We start from the raw sequence: 9,217 nt of genomic DNA on the forward strand, positions 1-9,217 counted from the left end.
TGGCACAGAAAGTGACTGCTGCTAAAGCCCCTGCTGCTGAATGCCACTGAAGTCCCACATCTGTATGCCGGATCAAATGGCTCTGCAGCATAAATCGGGCCCACAGACTACTGGTGACAACACCTGCCACAAAGCATAAGTGTTTATATTCCTTATCTTTATTGTGCCTAATTTAACTGTTCTAATATTTATCTCTTTTGAGATTCCTACTAAATTCCTAATTGCAGGAGCAATTTTCACAGCTTAGTTGTATTCTAATATTATAAAAGCCTAAGTCTGTCTGTCTGTCCATAATGCTTTATTCACACTCTTATTGAGTGATGGAAACAGCCAATCAGAGTACTCCAAGCATGAGGGAGTGCCACCATTATTCTGAAATTGCTGCTGGACCAGACAAGGGGTGGGGGAGCCAAGGCCAGCACTTGACCCTGCTCCCTGCAAAAGGCAAAACAGCGACAGCATGGGGCATTAGGTGATGGCACTCCATCCCAGGCCTCTCCCCCCTCACCACCCTGTCATTCTTGATGGGCAATTAACTAGTATTGGTATACATGTACAATAGAAAAATCTGTTTCAAATATATTGCACTTTTAGTTTCATTGGCTTGCCCTTGTTTTTGGAATAGACAGAAATATATCTTTAACTTCGTCAAGGTTCAAGCTGGGGCAGGGGGCTGAACTTGATAATCTTCCACAGTCCCTTCCAGCCCTAATGTCTATGAAATCTATGCAATATGAAATCCAACTATCATGACTCCTTTTATTTAACCCCTCTGTAAGCTAAACAGTCTACCCAAATGTTTGTCTTATGGGAGTGTTTTCATGCTTTCCACTATTTTTCTATAATTATCTCTGAATTCCAACCCTCTTTGTAAGAGGGACCTGGAATAATTTCTGATCACAGTCTTTCCAGGATAGATGTGTCATCAATTTATGTAGCGTATCATAAAACTTTCAGAATTATTTTCTGTATTCACCTGCATGCTGTTTGCATATTTTTACTTCAGATAATTAGCAAGCAGAAATTTGACTGAGCTGTCGTACTTTTTTTTTTTCCAGACTGGATACAACAAATTCAGAGTCTAGAAAAGTATGAGAATAATTTAAGGGTTTTTATTTGTTTTTGTTTTGTGTTGTTTCTGTTGCAATACTTATTACCCTCTGTTTTTCAATATTGGATTTTATTTGCTCTTTTATTTCACATTCACTTTGTTGTACTGGGTTTCTGCATAGCCATTCACTTAGAAAAGTAAGAATTAACCATACAGGCAAATAATTGCATAGGCTAGAAATATAAAATACAAATGCTCATGAACAATAAAAGCCGTTAGCCTGAAGTCAGGCAAAAGGCAGGTCAGGGCACCTTGAAGACTAACTTGTTCAGAAAGGCATAAGCTTTTCTACATAGTAAGATAACTAAGATACAGTCACTTTTTTTGAGACTGATGGGGGGACATAAGAAACCAGCAACGTACTGATGTAACATGTTTATAAACAATAAACATACAATGATACACAATAAAATATTAAAATCAGACATATCTTTTATAGGGCTATGCGAAGCTTCGGGTGCTGATGCAATTCGGAGGAGATTCGGCCCTAAATTGGCGACTGAATCTCTGAATCCAAATCAAATCAGGAGACCAATAAAAAGATTCGAATCAATTCGGAAAAGATTCAGAGAGCTTCAGGCAGAATCTCCAGCAGAGATTCAGGCAGACCCCCACCAGGTCCCATCTCCTGCCTGCTCCCCCAACCCTCCTGAGCACCCCCAACCAGCCCCATCATTAGCTGCCCTACCCAGCCCCAGCATCCCGACACTTAAAACAAACACACAAAAAAAGCCCCACACTCACCGGCTCCTGCCAGGTTGGGGGGGGGCACAATCCCCGCTGCCCTACACTGCATGGAGGGCTCTGCCATGAGTCCCCATCCCCCACTCACTCTCCCACCCTATCAATGGCTGCCCCTCCCAGCCCCGACTCCCGGTTCTTTAAAAAAAAAAAAAGCCCCACTCCCCAGCTGCTGCAGTGGCTGTCACGGCTTCTGGGGGCTCGTGGTAGAGCCCCCCACCTGGCAGCAGCCAGTGAGTGCAGGACTTTTTTTTTCTTTCTTAAGACCCAGGATGCTTTGGCCTGGCGAGGCAGCCATTGATGGGCCTGGGAGAATGGATGGGGGATAGGACCTTTTTGATTCAGAGATTTGGACAATTTGGCAGCGGCCAAATCTCCAAATCAGATTTGGTGGAATTGATTCAGGACAGTGATTCAAATCACCAGTTCGAACCACTGTCCCTCGAATCAGCCAAATCCAAATCCAAAGCAAATACTAGCCACTTCACACAGCCCTAATTTTTTATAGGGAAAAAGTGATGGTATGTCATAACTAATATCCGATAAGGGCACACCTTTCTTCTTGATGCAGCTGCTACAATGAAATGCTGTAAGTTCTGAAGATGATTTAAGGACCAGCAGGATTGCTGACTTTGGCTGCAATACAATTTAGAGGACACTATTGAATTCCTTATAATGGTTCCTCACATTTTGCTAGCATGTCTCCACATATTTTAATTCTTAAAATTAACTTCAGTTTTTATTAAAGGCCTGCTCTATATGCTACAGGTAATTGCACAATTACCTTAAGACCCTCTATAAATTGCAAAGTAGCTATCACACGATAAAAAGTTCCAGCCAACTATAAAGTGAGACCTTGAAAACGTGTACTAACTTTATAGCTGGTTGCGATCAAGTTTTAATTTGCATGTATAGCCAGGTCTTCCCTGTAGTAGGGAGCCCCAGCAGCTGACAGGACTCCCAGCCACAGGAGTGCACCATGGCCAGCATGAAACACCCAAGCCCTAGAGACCATGGCTTCTATGATCCCCAAGGCTCAGGGGTGCATGAAACCACTGGCTGACAGAGAGCTCCCAGTCTCAGCTGCACCTCATGCACAACTGAGGCCAAGAATCCCACTAGTGTCCAGGACCAAGAGTCCCTGCCATGCCTGACGCGCACAGCTGGGAGCCCCCTCAGCAAAGGTAGCTCCTAGTTGTGGAAGCCTGCTTCTTGCCAGTGCAGGGGGAATCCAGGATCAGGCTCCCCCTGCACTGGCAATAAGTCATGATTGGATCTAATGTGTAACTCCACAATTGCACCTCCTGCTATGCATGTGTGGCAGGGCAGGAGGCACAACTGTGTGGATCACGCATTAGATCCAATTGTGTCTTTACCTACATGTGTAAAAAGGGCCTATGATATATTATAATGGATCTTTGATCCTGTCCCTGCAGCAGCTAGAAAGTAAAAGAACCTCTGTCTGCCCTGAGGGGTGGGCTTTTACAGCATACAACTTGGAAACGTCTCACTGCCTATCCATTGTCTTGCTATAACCACACCAAGGACACACCACAGTTATTTGTTTAACAAATTCTATCCACTATTCCTCTCCACTTGCTATGACTATGGAGTTGCATCTATGACTAAAGAGCATCCATGTCTGGGGCCTGGCTGATCACTGTGGGTATGTACAAGCATTCATATCAACCAGATGAAGTCTAGCAGCTTCATTTCATCTGGTTGGATTTCATAGAATCAGAGAAAATTAGAGTTCAAAGGAAACTCGGGAGGTCATCTAGTTCAACCCCTCTGCTCAAAGCAGGATCATCCCCAACTAAATCATCCCAATCAAGGCTTTGTCTATCTGTGTCTTAAAAGCCTCCAAGGATGGAGAGTCCACAACCTCTCTGGGTAACCTACAGTGCTTTACCACCCTCCTCATGACAAAGTTTTTCCTAATATCTAACCTAAATTTCCTTTGCTGAAACTTGAGACTATTACTCATTGTTTTTTCATCTGCCACCACTGAGAACAGTCTAGCTCCATCCTCTGTGGAATCACCCTTCAGGCAGTTGAAGGCTGCTATTAAATCACCCCTCAGTCTTCTCTTCGCTACGCTAAATAATCCCATTTACCTCAGCCTCTCCTCAGAAGTCATGTACCGCAGCCCCCTAACCATTTTTCAGAAGTCATGTGCCCTCTTCTGGACTCCCTCCAATTTATCCACGTCCTTTCTGTAGTGGGGGGGGGGGGCCAAAACTGGATATAGTATTCCAGATGTGCCCCCATCAGTGCTGAATAGAGGGGAAGAAACACTTCCCTCAATCTACTGGCAATGTCCCTACTAATGCAGCCCAGTATGCCATTAGCGTTCTTGGCAACAAGAGCACATAGTTGGCTCATATTCAACTTATTGTCCACTGTAACCCCCTGACTGTAGGGCTAGGTCCTTTTTGCAGAGCTCCTGCTTAGGCAGTCAGTCCCCAGCCTGTAGCGGTGCATAGGATTGTTCCATCCCATGTGCAGGACTTTGCACTTCTCCTTATTGAACCACATGAGATTTCCTTTTGGTCCAGTCCTCCAATTTGTCTAGGTCTCTCTGAATCCCAGCCCTACTTTCCAGCATATCTACTACCCCTCCCAGGTTGGTGTCATCTGCAAACTTGCTAAGGGTACACTCCATCTCATCTTCCATTTCACTAATGAAAATATTGAACAACACTGGTCCCAGGACCAACCCCTGGGGTACTCCACTTGATACCAGCTGCCAACTAGACTTCGAGCCATTGATTACTACCCTCTGATCCTGATGATCCAGTCAGTTTTCTATCCATCTTACAGTCCATTCATCCAGCCCATGCTTCCTTAGCTCATTTTACGATGTCAAACATCTTCAAACTGTACAAGCATGCAATGAGCTATCTGCTTTCCAAACGGCCTGCACTGCTGAAAATATCCATCCAGGGCACCGCACAGCATGCATCATAGTAAGCTTTGCAGGCTCCTCAGTCTGTCTGGAGACAAGTGACAGAAACATAGGGCACAGGTCAGGGCTGAATGGCTAGTGATCCCAAGGGACCATGCCTCCCCTCACTAGACCACCACCTCCCTCTCTCAACTATCAGCTGTCACACAGAAGATCCAGATCAGGTCTGATGTCCTTTGAAACAGGGAGTTTGGCTGTGATGGGAGAAGCTTTGGCTGCAAGCAGCTGAGGCTGTGCCCCTGCCACTGCAGCTAGAGCCCCAGCATGAAGCTGTCAAGTGTTACAGGGAGAAAACTTTCCCACAAACAGAATAACAAAGCCCACGCTTTCATCCTCACATGTGGGGCTACAGACACAGGGCTCTGAAGTCCTGGTAAGAGGGAGTTGCCACCACTCAGCACATCAAAGTCTTCAAATGCAGCCCCATGTGCAGAGTTGCAGATGCCAGCCTTAAGCTGCCCTGCACTGCTGCTGTGCGGCACTTCATAGCTCTGTGATGGATCCACCACCTCCCATGGAAACTGCCTGGCCCTTGCAGGGACCAAAGTCCCCTAACATCCACCCCGCACCATGGATCCTATCTTAGAGCCCTATCAATGTCCAGGTAGGGGGGGGGGCAGGTCTGGTGTCTCCAGTCCCTGTAGGGGTGGCTGGGGAGTGTCTGTGAGAGGGTGCGGGGGGTCAGTGAGCTGCAGTAATGATGGGTACAGGGGTGGGTCTGGGGTCCTATGCTGGCAAGCCACTTTCCCCTGTGAGCTCAGGGTGTGAAGGATGGCCATTTCACAGCCTCAGGCCTGTGCACAGGGGCTAGACTTTTGCAAGCCCAGGGCTGATGGGGGGAGGAGTTTGTTCTGACTCATCCAGAGCACTAGACTACAGATGAGTCACAAAGGGTATGTACAAATGTTACACTTAGATCAATCTAAGTAAGGTTATATTGACAAGTGTCAAACTATACTCAAGTTAAATAAAGCAAAAATGGCCACCCAATCTAAACTTAGTTCACTCATGTGTGGTTCTTACACTTAAATTGACCTAAATGGGGTTAGACTGATTGAAGTGCTGATCTGTACAGATGTTCAGGACAGTTAGATCAGGCAAAAAATGGTTATCCTGATCTAACATTAGTTATCCTAGGAGGTGAACTATGTAGATTGGTATAAGTCATGCTTGCTGTAACCCAAACATGTGTTCAGCACAACCCCAGATGGACAATCCCCTCTTGTGGACTGACCAAACCACTTGCAGAACTGCCAGCCCCCACCTTGTGGACTCACCAGCATCTCCAGACCCACTAACCCTCTAAGGACATGTCAATGTTTCCCTGCCACTCACCCAAGCTTACTTAGATTGCATTTCTGGCAGAACTCTCAGCATGGTGAACATGTGTATACATGGGACCTTATCTATGGTCATGAAGCTTAAAATGATCTGCATGATTGTAAATTGGGTCCTAAGAACATTGTGCACACATTCACAGTGTAGCCCCAGGCCCGGGATAGCTCACCTGCTTACCCCAACCTGGGGTCTGTGCTTTTCCTTCCTTCCCCGACTCTCTCCCTAACCCTGCCACAGCTATCTTTACCTCTCCAACCCCCTAACTCCTGGGCAGACAATCCCTCCCCACCCCCATTCCCCCAGACCCACCCCTTCTCCCATGGACCAACTAGCCTCCCCAATCCAGCCAAACTTTCCTTGACCCCACCACAGACCTGCTAGTCCCCTACAGATCCACTACCCGCACAGCAGACATAATAACCCCACTAATCCCTCCTGTCCCTCTGTAACAGTGCGGCCTGCTAGAGGCCAACTTCCCAGTGGCCCGCCCACCTGTTTTTCGGCTAACTGCTGGCCTTCTCACCCAACACACCTTGTTGTTAATTAGTTAAATGATGTAATTAAGTGGGAGGCTGCCCATTTCCTACCCCAATGCCAGGGGCGCTATCTGCGGCTCCATTCCTTGCAGATGGCATCTAGATGTTATCATCCTCACCGGTCCCCACACTGGGCCCTAGAATCCTCCCAATTGAACCCCGCCTGCTTTCCTGTCCTCAAGCAATCTCATCCACCTTCATACCAGGCAGCATAGCTCCCTGAACTGCTTCCCTTTGGGTGTGGTCCCCCCGGGACTTCTGGCTCACTAGCCCTGGCCCACCTCCAGGCCAGTTGGAGCCCGCGGTGGGCCCCTGGCCCTTTGACCCTTCTGGTCCTGGCCCCAGCATTGACCAGTTAGGGGAAGTTCAGACAGGCCTAAGTCTATGCCCTTTTCTCTCTCTCTGGGGGTCCACCCTCCAGGCTCTCCAAACGAAGGGTAACCCACCTGGTTGTGGGGGCTAGGGGTTAAGACGCCCCGACCCGCCTTTCACTGGGGTGGTCACTGGCCTGGCATTTCCTGGGGGATCCCATGCCCCTGAGAGCCCCACCAGGCCACCCACCCCCGGCAGGGTGCAGTTTTAGGTCATATCCAGGACCAGGAGCCTCCTTACCATCCCCTACAGCTCCTGTCCTTACCTCCAGATGATACCAGCAGCCCTCCGGCCAGATGATGTTGTTGCCTGGCCTCCAGCAGCAGAATTGCCCTGTTTATATGGGCAGCCCTAGGTTCAAAATGGCTGCCCTCATCAGGCACCTGGCAGCCACCAACTCCAGGCCCTTAAAGTGGCAGGCACAAACAGTGCCCTGCCACACCCTCCATCCATCCAAATTTACTTAGATCAGGCTCCTACCACCAACAAATGTCGGTACAGCTGACATCCAATCTACAAACATACCATTTAAAGTAAACAGCATGATTGTAGATCAGATCCCAGGAACACCTGTATATGGCCAAATTATCTTCTTGGAAGGGAAGGAGGCATGGGAGCACTGTATGCTGGGGTGTCACAGGGCACTGTTTCAATCATTACTTCATTACTTCAAATGAGGAGGTTAATTAACCCTCAAGCTATGAAGATCAAATTTGCTCTGCAGTGCCATGAATGCATGCACACCTGGTGTTTGTACCAGATTAATTGCAATTCATCTGCTTGAAATGTAACACTTGTACATACCCATATGTGTTGCTGTTGCTCACTAGTATGAAGGTACCAGCCTTCAGAGAAGTGAATGATGCTCCACCTGAGTGGTTGCAACCATTCTTAACATCTTTGTGGCAGCAAAATTTGCTCCCATAATGCTTAACATTAGAGAAAGCACAAACAACTGCCATATTTGCCCACATTTAAGATGACTTGGAAATTTAAGATGACCTGCTGAAAATTAGATTCCATACATGGAAAATTATAAATATGTCATAATTTTCCTTGTATGGAATCTAATTTTCATCAGGTCATCTTAAATTTCCATGTATGGAATCTAATTTTTGAAGGGTCTTCTTAAATTTGAATCCCACACTGCTATGGCAGGGATAGCAGCATAAGGGGGACAGATGGTGAAGAGGTAAGTGGAAGGCAACTTGACCCCAGCCCCTTGCCCACACCTCTCAGTGCCTGGCCTCCCTGCACCTTGGCTCCTGACCACTTACCCCTGCTGCTGCCTGCCACTCCTGCACCTCCCCTCCCTCCATGGTGCTTGACCACCCCCCCGCCCCGCAACCTTCCCCCCCACCCACTGTATACTGTGCTGCTGGATGCCTCTTCACTGGGTTCCTTGTTGCTCTCTCACTCCATGCCGAGTCCTGCACTGCTTCCTGGCTCTGTGCTGAGCCAGGGAAAAGCAAGGGAATCACTGCAGAGCCAGGGAGTATATTAGGATCATTTATACTTGATTCTAAGATTAGACTTGTTTTATTGGGGGGGGAACACCTCATCTTGGAATTAAGTAAATACAGATCTATTAAAGAAATTCAGGCCCCATGTCTTCAAACTCTTCACCATCCAGCAAAGAAATACGTTCCTTTCTGACTCCTTACTCACCTTTACCCCTCCCCTCTCCCAAGCATGAGGTAGAGCAAAAGAATAAGGCTATATATTTAAAACCTAGGAATCTTGTAGAAAGGACTAGAAAATGTGCTCTAGGCAGCAATCCTGCTTGGCAAAGAAGTGCACCAAATGACCCTCTCTGTTATCTATGATTCTGCCTAGCTAGTAACAACTAAATGAAAGCTACAAAATACAAGCACTCTCTAATGGCTATAGTAACTGAAGCTGTGCAAAAGAATGCAGGTTAAGCAGAAGTGTCAAGCCTGAATTTTGCCAAAACTAATTTAATTCCAGACCTAATAGTTTAATGAAAGATAATCAATGAGTTCCTGTCATACAGATGCAAAAGATTTGAGCTTGTTTTTTTCCCTTTCCTATTATCTCAGTCGGAATGAGTCATGTCAATGAGAGCTGCCCTTTTCTGTGGTAATGTAATAGATTGCAGAATGAAAATCATGTGGCATTTTATGCCCCATC

The sequence above is a fragment of the Alligator sinensis genome, unplaced genomic scaffold, assembly GCF_000455745.1.
Source record: "Alligator sinensis unplaced genomic scaffold, ASM45574v1 scaffold418_1, whole genome shotgun sequence".
Taxonomy (NCBI): domain Eukaryota; kingdom Metazoa; phylum Chordata; order Crocodylia; family Alligatoridae; genus Alligator; species Alligator sinensis.